Genomic DNA, 17,563 nt, shown 5'->3' with positions numbered 1-17,563 from the left:
AGTTATTTGCTCCATATTGCTCACAAGTGACCTCTGCTTTTCATGATCCCTCACTTTGCATCCCGATGCAGTGTGGAGCTGAAAAGGTTATTTTTAATCTCTAAATAGGAATTGCATGCCATCAGACCCTTTTTTCCCCCCAAATAGTAAGCATCCTAGAAAAAGGTTGAATTAATTGGATCAAAATAAAGAAAGGGGAATCAAATCAAATTTAAAATAAAGTGGTGCAACTTGAAAATCTACTGCAAAGAACACTTAAGTCAATGAGATTCTTCAAGCTAACTTGGATCATACCAGCAACTATGAAAGCACTACTGTGTACCCAAACAAAGAGATTAGATTGCAAATGCACATTTAAAATAGATTTAATCTAATAGATTTAAGTGTTGAGAATGGTAGAATCATCTACTATCAAAATACTCCATGTTCCAAAGCAGAAACAATGCTGTATCACTCAATGCACTGTTTTCAATGTGAACATCCTTCCTTCTAGCTATTGTGACACTACAGGTGACCAGTTTGAAAAGATGAAAAAGTTTGAAAAGCTGAAAAGGGTTATGCACGTACTTAACTTTACATATATGAACTTAAAATGTGACTTCATATGTTAAGTCATGGCACGTGCAAGACCTCCCAAAGACAACTAACATTTCTTAAGTGTCTTCCTATTTACCTAGGTGAAATGCAACAAAAACTAGATTGTTAGTTTTATTTTAATTTCCTTCATTCTTTGTGTAGACACAAGTAATCACTCATCAACAGTGGAATATTTTAGAATAGATTTTAAAACTAGCAGAATGCTTTCCTCTGAGCCCATTAATGCAATTTACTCAGTGCTGTCAAAATTGTCTGGAAACGCACAGTAGCTGGGAAGAAATCCTCAAAGCTCCTGACATAAGGAGCTTTCACTCTGAAATGGAGACACGCTGAAGGTACAGTTACAGAACCTGGCAGATGACCATAGGGATGTAAGGACAACATCACAGCACTGCAATCCCCACTCCCCAATTAGCTGGAAAATTAAAGTAACAAAAATTTCACAGAAACATGAAAAAGAAAGATGTGAAAATAGTATTCAGAGCACTGACGTAGCAAACATCTAAGTCCCGTTTTTTTCAGCCTGACCTAAATAATTGTTTGCCCCCTTAGATCTTAGGGTGTGAAAGTCTGGATACACCATAGTGAGGGGTTTTTATTACAATTATACAAAACTATGATCCACTGTTGATCTGGAATTAAGCTATAAAATGCAGATTCAAAATGAGATCAAGACATTAACAGAAATTATAATAGATAAAAATGCCTTCTTCACTAGCACCCTCAAATAGCAAGGTAATAACAATTTGCAGTAATTAAACTGCAGAATTAAAAGCATCATACCCTTCTGCAATTTTTTTTAATATGTGTCTTGACAAAACTTATGTTGAAGTGTTCCTGCGACAACCAAGCAGTTTTATTGTAACATGCTAAAAAAAACAATTTGGTGGCAAGTTCTCACGGAGAAATTCTAGATGCAAAAAGCAATCCTTATTTTGAGGCTCAATGTGTCAAAGTGATAAGCTTGTTTTTAAAAGGCTATCTGTGCTGGCTTAAAAATGCATACGGGCTTGGTTCAAAATATTCTGAAGTCAAAGGAAATCTATTAATTTCAAAACAGCCTTCGCTCTCACCATCAAATAAGACGAGATGTTTATTCAGCAGCTCTTTCAAATAAAGTAAACGTAAAGAGTTCTCAGGTGTTTGATTTGCTAATTTTTGTTGTTTTGCTGTTCGACAGCTACAAGCTACACAAGAATACAAACAGCATGATTTACACAACTTAAAACTTTTTTGAATTATGCAGTTCTGTTAAACAATTCTCTGAAGTAGTTCATCCAAATGACCAGCATTTCTAAAACTTCCAAAATACCTCTGAATTACCAAAATGGCCAAACCAAGCTATGGTAACAGACTCTGCCTCTGAATCCACAAGTTACCTTAGTGCGAGTTTAACGTTAAAACTGCCATTTCCCATTCGAGACCCCTATCAGTAAAGGCCCTAGAATCAGTCTTAGTCTTCTGCAACACAGCTTATCTAATAAACAGAATTTTACAATGCCTATTTAGTAATACTGAAAGCATAAACTATCCTGACCCATCCAAGTCTCCCTTCAAAGCACAATGCAAAACGGAATCTGCGTCACAGTTGTGAACCTGTATCTTTTGCTGGAGAACATAAAAGGTGTGTTATCTTAAACAGCTGGAGTCTGGTCAGAAGATGACCCTTCAATGCCAGGTCCGAGGCTCAGCCACACACGCCTCGGGAACTGCGCAGTCACAGTTCATGGGAGATTTTCCTGACTTTTCACTTTACAGCTTTGGGTTGGTTTTTTTCATTGTTTATTATCACAAAAGGTTGATGAAATGGTAAGTATACCCTTAACTTGGAAAATGGGAAATTTATTAGAAGCTGTTAAGACAGTGGAATTGTCACAATATAAGCGTTTCACAGAAATTAATCGTTTCATACTCACAATTTAGAGATCAGAATTGCACACAGAAGCAATTTTTTTTTCTTTTCAGTGTCGTCTTGAAGTAATGTTGCTTCTTTTTGCTGTCTCATTCATTCATTTTCCAAAAGGAACCTTCACATCCTTGGCCAAATTTAAATCAATTTCAAAGCTTTCAAAGCTGAAGATTGATTTTCTCCTTAAAAAATGACCTCCAAAGTGTCTTTCATAGCAGAGCACACAATGTGACTATCTGTTGGCTCATTCTCACCCTTCAATGTGAGAAGCCCTTTTTAATGTGATAACATATTTCAGACTGTTAGCAAAATGAGTACTACAGTTTCACATTTATGTTCTCAATATTGGAAAAGAGGGACATCAAAGAGAGCAAGACAGAATTAGAAGACTACAATAAAAAGGACAATGCTTGAACCTTTTTCTTGTTCAGTAAAACATAGGAAATATATTAATTGACAAGACAAGTGAAAAGAACCTGTATGACTTAAAAAACAGTAACATAAATAAAATGCAGGGAATTTTATTAAACATCATTTAGCATTCATAATGGCAAGGGAAAATATTGGTAAAATAGCCCAAACAAACCAAAGCACAGTCATGTTTTCATACAGTAAAATCTTAATTTAAGAAAATATATATCTGCATCACTCACTGCTAAAAAAATATCAGCTTTAATGTTCTACTTTGTCAGCAAAAAGCATAGACAATGCATAGGTCTCGTACTACTGTTCACCTCGGTAAGTGTTGATAACACTATAAATCTGTCAGCAGGACAGCATTTCACTAACTCTAGAACAGAAAGTATTCCTAGCCCCTGATCACAATAAGTTCCACTGAATACTGCTGAAAGGAAACCCATCTTTATTTAGTAAAGACCTACTTCAGCAACACCAACAATCATTTCACCTTCATTTAAAATAGCATTGGAGCGATCTAGGCATTTCCAGCCTAGAAATATACGCTACGTTAGAGTGCATTGGCCACATCTGCTCTGCAAGCGGCAGCTGAGTTGCATGACACCTACTGCCCATGGGAGGGCTGGACCCCTGTCACCTGAAATGAAGCATTCCCTTTAAAACAAACAGCTGAAGGACCCTCGTTTGCTTTGGCTTGGGGACTATCAGTGCAGGAAGCCATGCTGGCTGTCAGACTGCCGCACGCTAAGGGCCAAGCTCTTTGTGGTGAGACAACCATGGCCGCTAATGGGAGAAACGGAGATGATAACGTGCAATAATGATTATGTGTAATAGCAATATTGAAGTCTGACATTAACAGTGTGGGTTTGGTAGCGGAAATGGTAAACAACAGAGAATTAGGAGAGGAATTGAGTTGTGGCACCTGTGGGAACATCTTTGCTCTGCTTTTGACTTCGCAGTGCGCCATCCATGCTCTTTGTTACAGCATGTCAACATACACCAACACGTATCACAGTGTTTTAAATTGTGTACACCACACGCTAATCACTGCTGGAATTAAACTATTCCTTTCTTTTTCTATCATTCACTTCTCACAAGATTTATTTCTCTAGCACAAGCTAGACATCTTAGGGATCTACAGGACAGGATAATTTAACACTTTACATATATCAGCATAGTTGTCTTACTGTAACAGAAAAAACACTAATTCTTTAATAATTCTTTCATACTCGAATGCTTGTATGAGGGTCAGTAGACCTCTAATATTTTAACGGCTGTGCCATATAATTCTACTCTGTGAAGAATAAGTGACAGTCAGAAATACTCGCAGTTGGCCTACTGTACCACTAAGGCTACTGCAACCTGCTGCAACCTAACCTCTGTGCTAGTAATATTTTACAAACAGCTGACAAAGCCAGCCAGAAACTCTAGCAGCTACAACACGTTTCAGCAAAAACATGCTTCCCTCCCCACAGCTTAGTATTTGGGGTTCAATGGGTACCACTGGCATGAAAAATATTTTTCCAAATGAAAACAGGAGAAAATCAGCAGTTTCAAAAGGATGCGAGTCCTCAGAAGCTTCTCTAACTGGAAATGACCCGATTTATAAAAATTCCTTTAAAAGGCTGGATTGGCTCCAAACCCTCTGTGTCATGCTATTTTAAGCATTGTAGGGGATCTAAATAGAGTCACTACCCTCATCAGTAATGAGATGAGACTCCAGTATCCTACTATAGGAATATTTTGTGTATATACTGCTCACCTGTAGAGAAATACAGCATGTAGTCAGAAAACCTAGCAAAATAACATGCCTTAAATATTGACCCTAAATTGAATACTTTCAATACACAAAACAAAAAAGAAAAATTAACTGCATCAGACTTTATACACGCTATCTTTAATTTTCACTTAAAAGAACAAAGCATGAGAATAGCCTACCAAAAAGTAACTTTCTGGGGTATGCTTGAAGTCATAGGATCAGAATAACATATGTTCTGACTGATAAGTACAGCACAACTGATGCAACCCTTTAATATTGAACAGTTTATTTATTAAGTAATCATACATTGCCTCTGAGGTACAGAGACCAGACTGACAATGTCATCATAGCTTTTAATGCAGTTTAAAATAACTGCAAAGTCTGAGGAGATAACTGCCCTAAGCATGCCTATTTGCCTTCACAACTTTAATCACAGCAGCAGCACAGTTCCAAGTTTGGAACAATATCACAGTTAGCCCTGTCCTCATCCATCTTGGTCAGCTCTCAAAAAGCAACACTTAAAAGCAATTGGCTCTGGAGTGTGTGTTTGGTTCTGGCTTGTTAGGTTTTTTTTTTAAAAAAAGTTATTGTGCATTGGTTAAGAGCTACGCTTACTGAAATAAAAGTCCTCAGGCAGAGGCTAGAGCAGTGAGATATTCAATTCATTTAGCAGGGCTCAATTTGATTTATCATTGCTTTAATCTTACATTTTTTAGAGGTGTATTGTTAACACAGCACAAAGGCATAAACTTATACAGCCAAATACATGCTGGCTGCAAAGTTAACTGGTTTTCAAACATTCAAAAGAAACAAATACATTAATTTCTTATTATATTATAGCAACACACACCACCACCACCCAAAATAAAACAAGACTTAGAACTGATCCACACACTTTTTTTAAATCATCGTATCATCTTAGGCTGCAAATTACAATGTTTATTGTTTTGTGCTTCTGACCCTCTCAGACATATCACACCGTTCATATTATAGAATAATTTTCTGTAGCCAGGGAGTATTATATTTACCTGATGACCACAGATAAGGAAAAAAGAAATGCATCAAAGTAATCCAAATGCTTTTATAAATACAAAGGTATGGAAAAGTTACAACACACTTATTAATGAGAAGAATAAGTCTTTCTGTAAATGTTTAATGCAAAGTGTTAGTACCAACAAGAATAAAGAAGGAGATCATTGATAATCCAAACAGAAAGAAGCAGAGAATAAACTGGGATTCATAGTTGGTTATTGTTCCCGGACTCCGATATTATTTCACAAATATGAAACTACTTCTCATATTTTTACGCTCCTCTGATTGCTCAAAGAAAGAATGAGCTTTTCTCCAGGGAATTTCCCAGTTCCATCATTTGGAAGAAATGTACACAAAGTACAAAATTGTCTCAAGTCTATAGTGTAAATGAGATCAAGCCATATGTAACAGCATATTTTCCACAGCCCAATGAAGTAAATATAGACATTTCTATTGACTTTTTTCTTGACTTTATATCATAGTGTTTCAATTCCAGAACAGCCCTGCTGGTGGCACAATTCAGGAATATAATTAAGACTCATCAGGTAACAAGACCAACCCATGTCTCATCCACATCAAAACTACAATCCACTTAAAACAAACCTTCAGCACAGTAGAGACTACAGCTAAAAATAACCATGTTGCCTCTGAATTTCTCTCTTTCTTGACAGAGATTTTAAGCTTCAAGTACCACTTTCAGAACTGCTTGGCTATCTAGAGGCAGTGTTTCATATTTCATAGCTCACGTAGGATGTACAGGGTCAGAAACAGGGATTACTGCGCAGGTGATGCATAGATATATCACCACAGAAAAAGCTTCATGCTGTTCTCCAGAAGCCTATTTTGTATAGCTAATGGATCAAGATTTACTGTATTCACAAGATGCTCCTGAATCCAGTTCTCTATTATAAGGAAGAGCTCAAGGATGGATGAGAAAGAGCATAAAAATAGAGAAAAGGAGCCAGGATCCTAGAAAAAAAAGTAATTCTAAAATAAATATGGTGGACAGAATGCATAAGCATTCAAACGGAAAGTAACGTACTTCAATTAACATAGTCTGTAATAGAGAGCAATAGCGAGCAAGAGGAAAAAAAAAAAAAAAAAAAAAAAACACAACATAGCAGTAGCATGTGCCAGGACAATATACCAAATTCTTCTGCATACCAATTACTGATAAGAGTGCAAAATGTTTATTTATCATGGATTTAACTGACAAGATTACATACTGCAGAATAAACAGTCACACCAGAACCTCCCACTGATACAGAAACAGATTTAAAATAATTCTGCAGTAGAAGTAGCAAAATGAAATCACTTACCTTTACTGTTGCATTGCTGAAACTATCTGAGGAGTCAGCCCTCTGGAAACAAAATTTTCTATCAATAATTGACAGCCAAAATATCTTCAGGCAGCACTGGTACACCAGGGAAGGACATGCTGCAGGGCTAGCTCCTTTCCATTTAGCCTATCCCTTGCACTTTTTAGATCTCTTTCTTAACCCTTTCTAGGTATTTTCTCTCTGTGCTTTGGTTGAAAAGAGAAAGGCATGATACATGTTATAAGAAAAGAATGCATTATTTCCCACTTTACTTAGAGTGTGACATGAGCCGTGGGAAGAAAGTCAGTAGGATTTAGTCATAACAATAAGCTAAAGCGAAGTAAAATCTAAAACCAGAAAATGACTCAGTGACTGGGAAGGAGTTATACCAGAGACATGAGGTACTGTAACCAGAAACAATGATTTCTCCAAATATAGCATTAAGAGGTCAAGACCACAATAACATAAAATAGTAGCAGAGAAGTAAGCTAAGGAAGATTAATAGTTCATAAATTGCTTTAAGAAAAATGGTTATGGTTCTCTTCCAGCCTTGGACCAACAAGATTTGGCTTTTGAAATCAAACGTATTTGGTTTCAGTGAGGCCAGGATTACAACCTTACAGAGCAATTTTTAAACTAAATGAAATCTTCAGTAAAGCGATGGAAAGAGAAATGAGAAATTGTTTTCTGACATCGTTTCACAAGATGACTTTTCTTTGTCATATTATTTTTCTTTTTCATTAAGAAAAGATTGGTCTGATCAGACAGCTCAGTACATTTTAATAAGGGTGGACTGTGGACCACAGAGACTATCTGACAATAAAAGGTTTGGAAAATTCTTTTGTTCAAATCAGTTATTTCTCCTCACAGGGAAAAAAAAAAAAACCACTGAGAAAACTCTGGAAAAGTCAGCTGCACTCCATTCTCGTGTCAGTTTTACAGCAGTCAGGCCCATTGCACGTGCCAGACGTGTGACACATGACACTGCTACTGTCACACCTGTACTACAAAGATGAAGTATTGTGGAGAGACAGATTCTAGTGAGACAGAGAAGGATATATTCACATAAAGTGGCTGTAGTCTTACTACATCTGCCATCCTTCGGGAATCATACACAGGTACGATGAAGCTGGGAGCCAAACACGCAGTCTACAATATACATAAAAGACATTTCCTCTTACTTCTTCCCCCTTTAGTTTACAAACTGTAAGAGTAGATGTTCTCTCTGAACCACAGAGGATGTCTCTCTTGCTTGCCCATTCAAGTGAAATAGAAAATGAAACAAATGTGTATATTTGCACCATAAGCGCAAAGAAATAAGGCTCGGAAATTCAATAGCTCTCCCACAGTTTGTTGCCACTTTCCCCAGTTTAAAAGTATGTTTCTCCCTTTCATGCAAATTGGTACGGAAAAAAAAAAACCACTAAAATGAAATCCCACAGATGACATTGCAATCACATTTATTCCTCAAATATAAAGACACAACAGTGGATTCATCTGTATAAATGTAGACCCCTACAATGTAGATTTTGAGCTGGTTTCCCTGGGCTGCCTTCATGGACAGCCTACATATAGTTGGTGTAGGCAGCTGCAGATATCTGGATTGTAGATGGTGAGATGATTCCTATCTGAGTTGCTCAGCATGAAAATCACACTCTACTTAAACAAAAAATGATCAAAACAAACAAACAAACAAAAAAAAAACAACCACCCACCAAGGATTAAGGCCTCTACCCTGGCCATGACTGGACACATACATTTCCAAAATTGAAGAAGAGATGAATTTGAGGACTTGGAAACAATGGGAAATGATGGGAGGAAACTCACTGCAACCAACTGAGACACAATTTCCTGTGGAAGTGCAAAATTGGTAGTGAAATTTGGACATCTCTCCTGAAGGTTCTTCCTACAGGTGACTTTTCCCTGTGGTTCCTCATACTGTCTTCATTCCAATTTTCTTACATCCAGCTGTTGCAGAGAGTCAGTCTCAACCAGGCCATACGTCTGTTACCTTCAAACAGCTGGAACAGTATTACGCATGCATGTACCACAACTGACTGAGAGGTATTTCTTCTTTATCCATGAAACTAAATGGTGTGCTGACTATCTCCATCAGACATGCCTAAGCATCTACTTACAAGAATATATCTTCTTTTTTATTTTAATTTCTCATAAATTATATTTCATCCTCTCAGAAAACATCAAGACTTGCTTCGTATACATGTTTGTATTCCTGAGTGTTGTTTTTGGCAGAAAAGCCACAATGTCCTTTCATATTCTCTTCATAACTAGAGGCAACAGAGGAAAGTAATATGTAGGCTTTTTTAAGCAACTGCTTGGCGTAATTAACTGCATCATTTCTCAACTGGTGTTGAATTTCAAATTTCAACATTTTCAGAATTTCAAATCCAACTCTGTATTGTTCCCTTACTTTTCTTCTTTTTTTTTCATTTGTGTATGCTGCTCTGGGCCAATATCCTACAAGATTCCCAACTCTACTGAAGACGTTGTAACAGTCCAAAGCAGCACTGATCCTGTCTTGTCATGCAGTAACGCTTTATTTTACTTACTGAATATATCCTCTCCATCCTCAGAAACATTCTTTTCAGAAAATGCTTCCATTTTTAAAACGGTACAAAATGTACCAAAGTCATGTTCTCATATCACTCTTGTTCATTTTTAAGCAAATTCTTTTATTCAAATTAATTCCTAATTGTTAATGCTCACTAGTAATTTATAGTCTTTCAAAGACTTCAGGTTGACATAAAGATAAAAAGTTAGGATAATATTATATTGCTCTAAAATGCCACATGAAATAAAATAAGGTGTTTTTTCCTGGGTGAATAAATTGCACATCTTTCGGATCTCTTCCATCAATAATTCATATAAAGTGTTTTAGCGCATTTCTTGCACCCCCCACCCCATCAAGATAAGCTTGGAAGAATAAAACAATATAACAAATTCACAGAAATTTCATGTTCAATGAACACTAAACAAATGACTACCACCCACAAAAGCAAAGAAAATGCAGACTTCCATCACATAGTTCTATTCTATATTTTTCAAGAAAAGTCCATTCTGAGCAAGCAAATAAGAGCAATTTCCCCAACTAATCTCTCAATCTTCTGCCCTGTCAATCCACTTTTTTCTGTTCATAAACAGTATTCAGATCTTTGCCTCTTCACCTGCATGAGTTCAGTATTAAGCATCTGATTTAATTTTGTCATGCTATATGCCAGTGCTTCCACTGCACCCTATAGGGATATTACCGTGCTGGTTTTCAAGCGCTAAAAATAAAACAAACACATGTCAACCCAAGGACAAAGTTGGAAGTAAACATACTTTAATGTAACCAAAGAAGAATATATTTAGCATTTTGCTACTAAGCAAGGATGAAAATAAACTCGTCAACACATCACTGTGTCTAACTGTGAAGCCCACGCCCCACGCAATTCTTTCTGTAGCATTTGTTATATATGAAAAATGGATCTAGTCTTTCTTAAGAGTGACTGTTAGTACTCTGTTACTACTGCTGGCCAGAAGAGGCTTCTGAACTGCAGTGTAAACCACTTCCATCCTTTTAGGCAGTCAGTTTTTCTATCAATTAACAGTAATGTGGCCATCTAAGGTGCATTTGAGCAGCGGTACCTATTAGACTTCAATCTGGAATCCTGCCAAAACCAAATACAAGTGTAAGTGGGAATTGGCATGCCACTTACTCCACAGAAAGGAAAGTGAAAAGCGAGTCCTAAATCAGAATATTGTTTTATTTTGTATTTCTTTCATTATTATTATTGTTAATTTGGGCTCTCCATAAAGCAGTACTGTTTCTGTGTCCCCAAAAATGAATGCTCATCCAAAAAAAGTGATTATATTCTTAAATATTGCCTTTGAAGCAAAGATATTTTTTAAATGAACATCTATATTTTTAACATTCTAAACTATTTGCGCTTATATTTTTAACACTGGGAAAAGAAATATTACAACTATATACATTGGTCTTTATTTTGGAGATCCCGTATTCAGATTAAAACTGATAATGAAGGCCATAACGCCTGCTTCATTTGGTCCTTTAAAACACAAAACCAAAAATTTATTCTGTTATGTTAGAGCTTGTTTTCTGGTGCATGGAATTCAAGGCAAGAGTAAAAAGGTTGATAAATTAATATAAATTAATATGGCAGTGTTTTAAAACTATTTTGTACAGCTTTGTGAACATTTAAGAGAGAAAGCAAGGAAGAACACTGGGAACAAGCAAAAAGCCACAACTTTAACCCTTACAGAACCTGTAGATTCCTGCATCCACCATCACAAAGAAGAGTATGCAGTAGACCACGGCACTATGGAACCTCTTGGTCTGAAAAAGCTTCTGGCTCCAAGAGCGGTGCTACTGTGGAACAGGAAGCCCAACAAATTCAAAGGTTGACTGCTTCAGTACGTCACAACATTTTTTCTCCCGTATCTATTCTCAATTACAGATGATTCTCTTAACTATCAGTGTAGTGGAGATCAATGAATTCCATTCTAAATTTAAAATACATTAGTATTTCAAATATTAATGTTAAAAAGTCTCATTGGTTCCAGTAAAGTTTAACGGCAGCTCATAATGCCTGTAAAAGGAGTATTTGCAAAGTACTATTCTGGCAGGGGTTTAGGTAAGCATTAATGGAGCTCTAAAGAGCCTCCTCATGCTTAATAAGGACCATTTGAATCCTACTGCCAGAAGTCAAATGGCCCCAATTAACTTCCTAGGTGTGTAGAAAATAAAAGTGAATCTGAGTCTGAATATCCTAAAGTTCACAAGGGAAACCCAAAATCCAGCTAATATCCCCCAATACCCATGCTGTGGTACTTGCAGTGAATTTTCTTAACTTTGACAGTTTGTATGCACCTTTCCAAAGAAAATTAACTCCTGCTATCTTCATATGCACTCTAGCTGCCTTTTATGAAAATACAGTTATTCTCTCCCCCCTCAGATCATTATAGAGTCACTGTGTCAGCTCTGGATGATGGAAATACCTCATCAAAAATGTAGAAGACTGAGAAGCATTCGTCTTTTTCTTCAGGGACTGATACAAAGCCTATCAATACAGTCCAGAGTCTTGGTCCAAAAGCGATTGGTCCAAAAGTCTCAACACTTCAAGGCAGTAATAACACTCAACATTTTCTGAAGGTTTGCAGAAACTTAGAGATATGAGAAATAAGCATTGTTGATTTCAATAATCTGTCTTTATGCTAATAAAATGATAGCACAGATCCAAAAAACATTAGTGACATATAAAAAAAAAAACTATCTTGCAACATGTTGTTATGCTCATTTTTTAAGACAAGACAGAAGCTTTATAAAAGCAGATGCAAGGTAGCTTGGGAAATGTTATCAATTTCTCTATTTCAGATGTTAAGATTTCATTTCAATTTTTCTATCCTTAAAAAACAATGTGTTCTCAATTTGTATGAGACATCTGCAAATATCTATTAAATGCAAAAATACTCCTTAATATAACATTATAACATAGGGAAGGAAAAAAAAAAGAAAAAAAAACCCCAAACATCAGAAAATGGGAAGTTCAAGAAATGACTCATTGGCCATATGTATCCTACAGAGATTTTTTAAATTTATCATAAATATTCACAGATGGAGATTCAAATCAAGAAATCCTATTTCAGTCTTGATGCTGACAATTCAGAGCAAGGACATTCAGCAGTCAGCATAAGTCTGCCACATTTCACCTTCAAAAATATATTATGGCTTTCACTATCAACATACTGTATCATAAAGACCTTAGAAAAAATTCTGACTATACAAAAGATTGCAAGATAGTTTAGTGTCTAACTGCTTGTTGACCAGTTCATCTCCTAGTACTTCAGACTTGTCCACAACTTAATCTACACCACCAATTTAACACTGTCAGCTTTGGAAGAGCGTGGGAACAAACCGTTATTTATTTGCAAACCTGAGCCTCAGATTACTAAAATGATTGCTAGATTACTGGACTAATTACCTAATAACTGCTGATAGGCTTGATCTCCTGGCCTCTTCTAACACTCCCAAACTGGTGGGCAGATCCCTTCAGAAATATGTGGAATGTATCCAAACCATCAGAAACATAGAAAGGGGGCGTTTTTCTAAAGAAAAAAATAATAAAAAAAATTATAACCATTATTCTAGACATTCTTGCACAACACTGACAATACCTACTCAAAAAAACACATTTTTTCCTCATGAAAGAAAATCCATGTTCTGTATGAAATATCTCATCTAATTTTCTGAAACTTTATAACATTTGTCTTCAGAGAATCTGGCCTTAAAAGTAATACTTCCATATGTCAGTGATACAGTGATACTTACTCACCATGTAGGAAAACCCTTGGCATAATAACTGCTTCTGACAATTTTTTGTTCAAAGTAGCATTGACACATATCCTATTTCTATAAAAAACTACATTCTAGTACTTAAAACAGGGGCAAAAGCTTCTACTGATGCCAAGTCACTGTATATTTTGAGATACTCTGCAGAATTTGGGGGACAACCAATTCCCACACAAAAAAGTGCTTCTAGCCTTTCAGTTGTGAAAACAACCAGCAGGATTTCTCTATTATTTAGATAGGTACTAACAACCTGGTACAATAAAATTCATGAAGGATTTAGGTAGAGAAGTATACTGAACTAGATGGGCTTTGCTTGGTTGGTTTAGGGTTTTTTTGAGAAGAAATAGTACCCAATTTTGGTACTCCAACCACAAATACATAAGAAAGGCACAAAAGCGATCAATACTGAGACTTTAAGTCAGTTTCACAGAGTTGAGCAGTATGTTCAAATTCCAGCATCAATTGCTTTTCCCTTTTGCTTACAATTACGCGTGGTTTCAATTGCAGAAATTCATAAAGATCCCACAGATGATGGGCTATTCAGCTAAGCGCAGGAAGATCTTTGATTTGCATCTCTAGAGATTTAACTTGTTCTACATTTTTTTAGCTGCCGCTGGGTACCACCACCAACGGACGATCCCATTTTAACCTTAACTGGCTCCGAAGAGACCGGGCCCTACACGCCATACGACCCGCACAGAGGATGGACTCCGCATGCAAAACTGGGGGGGGGGGGAAGAGAAAATTAAGAGCTTTAATCCTGAAAACGCCTCCCTGTTCGCTATCCCTCACACTGCGACACGCTCACAGTCACCCTCCCCTCCCCACACGAGTGCTGCCCGCCGCATTCAGGAAACTTCCCGAGGGGCCGCTGCCCGCCGCCGCCACCACCGCCCGGTCCCGCCTGCGCCGCAGCCCCGGCCCCCGCCGCTGCCCCCGATGAGGGCTGCGGGACCGGGGGGTGAGGGTGGTTCTGCGCACAACGCTTCTCCGCAGCCCGTTCGCCCTCGGGCCGGGCAGCCGTGAAGCAGCGGGTGCTGACGGCCTTTTCCCCCGCGCTCCCGCCCCGGAGCATCGTCCCGAGCCGCCGACAGACCCCGCTCCGGCGCGGCTGGCAGCGGGACCCGCACCCCGCGGCTGCCCAGCGCCCCTGCCCGTTCCCCGCCACCCGCAGCCCCCAGGCTGGGCTGCCCTTCCCTTCCCCGCGCCGCCCCTCCTTGGCGGGCGGCGATGCTGAATCACCGCGGGCAGCCGCTCCACCGCCTCTCCTCGGGGACGGCAGCCCGTCCCCCGCAGGCGGCGGGCCGAGGGACGGCGGGTGAGGAGAAGCGCGGGCGGAGAGGGCGAGCGCCCCGCCGCTCCCTCACCGTTACCTGTCGGGGCGGGGGGGGGGGAGGCCTCCGAGAGCTCCGGTCCTCTCGGGCGGTGCGGGGGTGCGGCAGGGCCGGACCGGGCCGGGCCGGGCGGAGCGTGCTGTGCCTCACGGGCGGCGCGGCGGGGCTCTGCCGGGCGGCAGCATCCGAGCCGGCGCCTGGCGAGCCGGGCACTAGCGGGAGGAGGAGCGGGAGGTTACAGTGGGGACCTGGGAGAAACCATTCCCCGCGAGGGGGCAGCCGCCAGCGTCCGGCTAGGCGGGGTGGAGAGAACGGGTCCTCCCACACAGGTACGTGCGAGGACATCGCCTGAGAGGAGGCGGGCGGTGTCGGCGGAGCGGGGCAGGCGGTGCCGAGGGCGGGGGCCAACCCGCCGGGTCGCCGGCTTCCCTCCCAACCCCCCTTCCCGCTCGCGGTGGGAGCGGCCCCCGCTGCCTCCCTGCCCGAGGACGCGAGCAGAGGACCTAGCAACCGCGCGCGCAGCGCCTCGCCCGCTCGCGCCGGCTCAGCGGCCGCCGTGAGGCGCGGGGCGCGCTCCCCTCAGGGCTCGGCCGCGGCCGCCTCCCTTCGGCTCCTCAGAGCCGCGCCTCCCGGCCGCCGCGGGGCCCAGGAACCCCGGGGCTGGGCTCCGGCTAACGGGAAGCGGCTCGGGACGCCCGCGGAGGACTGCCGCGGGCGGGGAGGGGCGCAGGCCAGGGCAGCGCGAATCGGCCATCCCCCGCCTCCTTGGCTGGGAACCCCACGGGGACACCGAACGGGCATCGCCGTGAGGTGCGGGGGAGCCTGTCCTGCCGCCCGCGGGACTCGGTGGCGGCAGCAGCGGCGGCGGGTTGCGCCGGCGCAGGTGGAAGGGCCGACGGCACCGCCGGAGAGCGGCCCCCGGAACCGCCAGCGGCTGTTGGCGGACAGACAGGCCGCTTGCATGGGTCCTGTCGTCACCTGCTGAAATCCGTGGGTCTGTGCTGCTTTATACCCGTTTTCAAACCTTTTTTGCTTTTGTCCCCCTTTCCCGTTTGATCTCATAACCAGTGTTTTTACTCCTGTGTGTATAATTGCTGTTTGCCTCTGAAAGAGCCATTTCAGTCTTTTCCTGAAATACTTTGCATCCTAGCCTAAGGCACGTGACCTAATCGGATAAATGATATTAAAGATTAAAAAAAAGGAGAGACATTTGTCAAATAAAGATTTTAAAGAATGTTAGCAAAAGAATAAAAAACTTCTTAAAAAATCTTTTTTGAAAAGAATAAATAAAACCCCAAATGAAATTTAATCCATTATCTCAATTGACTATGTAGCATCCTCCTTGTCTGTTTGTCAGGGTTAGGAGTCAGATTCACAAGCAGTGGAAATCACCGCAGCATTGGATTTAAGCTGATTTATGTTTGTGGTGGAACTAGCCATAACCTTTTATTGACTTATTCTGGTTACTAATGTTTGGGTTTTCTTCTGTTTTATCAATTAACTAACTTGCTTTATTCATACTATTACATTCTTATATCACACATTCCTAACTACTACATACCTTTAAAATCGATTTCAGTCTAACCTTTTCTGCACAGTCTCTTGGCTAAAATAGGCCTTCCATGAGAATCTCTACAACTGCCTTTCTAAGGTAGTTAGACATAAATATATTCAGTAGGCTTAATTTAAAGTTTTCTTTTTCTTGGTGAAAAAGAACTGAAATGGAGAAAGTTGACGATGTTAAATGTTGTGAAGCAAGTTAGTTGGAAATTTAATTACAACTTGATCAGCATTATGTTTTTAGTTCTACTTCAACATCTTGCAAGGTAAGCTGATATTTTAATAGGAACAGATTACAGACTTCTTGCAAATACTAGAATGATTGTTAAGGACAGAAAGCCACATGAAAAATCCTTTAGGGAATCCTAGAGAGATGTCAGGCTGTTTTCTTATGTGTGGTATGGGTTTACAGCCTGTAAAGTTGAAGGATTTCTTACTTTTTACAGACATGGTATTTTTCATTGGGTTTGATTACAGTTTACATTGTAGTTTTTACTGATACGCAGAAATTATCATTTATTTACAGCTCAAACCTTTGCTAGGCTTGTCAAAAAAAGAAGCAGAGGTATAATTTCTGCCCACAAATGTTTAATCTCATGGAAACTCACATGCTTGTTTGTAGGGATGGACCTATATTTTAATGGAAAAAAAAAAAATCCATGCTGAGGCAATGGCATCTAAGCTTGTCCCCCTGTAAGCATTTTTTATTTTTCTCACAGCTGTGAGAAAGCTGTATTACAGGATGCTTGTAGGGAAAGGTTTGATTTTCTTTCCGTTAGTCATTTGGAATGCTGCCACTGACCGCAGATGAAACCATTTACAAGGTTTACATGCATCGCATGTTATCTCCGGGTCAAAGCTTGCTTCAGGCCTACAGCAGATCCTGCCTGCTTTGTTTTAGCTGTTTGTCCACATTCAGTACCCTAAATCAGGTCTCTACACCCCAAAGTCTTAGGTGCACCTCTCTGCTGAGCGAATTATGTTCTTTAGTGGGAAGACCAGCAAATCACAAATGAGTTCATGATGAGAGATTGTACTCAGCTGTAGCTTTATACTTTGCAGGCAAACCTGGAGCTTGGCAATATGACTGTGCCCTTGCTCTGCTCCTGGGAGGCTTTCTCTACCAGCCTCACTTCCAAGGTGCAGCTAATGCTTCCCCTTTCCAGAGGAGGGCTGGTACAAACAGATGCTGGTCTCAGCTGGGAAATCACAACCAATGACACAGCTCCCGGCAAAGACCAGAGCCTAACAGCACAAATGCTTTTT

General features: G+C 40.2%; 1 protein-coding gene across 1 annotated transcript in view; it reads right to left on the bottom strand.

Moving 5' to 3' along the window:
- The window catches only part of TTLL7 (tubulin tyrosine ligase like 7), a 73,199-nt gene extending 60,038 nt beyond the window's left edge, over window positions 1–13,161 (bottom strand). The window contains exon 1 of the mRNA XM_082484170.1: window positions 13,036–13,161. The gene's annotated coding sequence lies outside the window, so the exon portion shown is untranslated. The remainder of the gene's footprint in view (window positions 1–13,035) is intronic.
- Window positions 13,162–17,563: the final 4,402 nt, after the last annotated feature.

The sequence above is a fragment of the Vanellus vanellus genome, assembly GCF_965231255.1.
Source record: "Vanellus vanellus genome assembly, chromosome: 5".
NCBI classification, from domain to species: domain Eukaryota; kingdom Metazoa; phylum Chordata; class Aves; order Charadriiformes; family Charadriidae; genus Vanellus; species Vanellus vanellus.
Note: the sequence above shows the minus strand (reverse complement) of the source record. Positions and strands in the feature narration are given on the sequence as shown.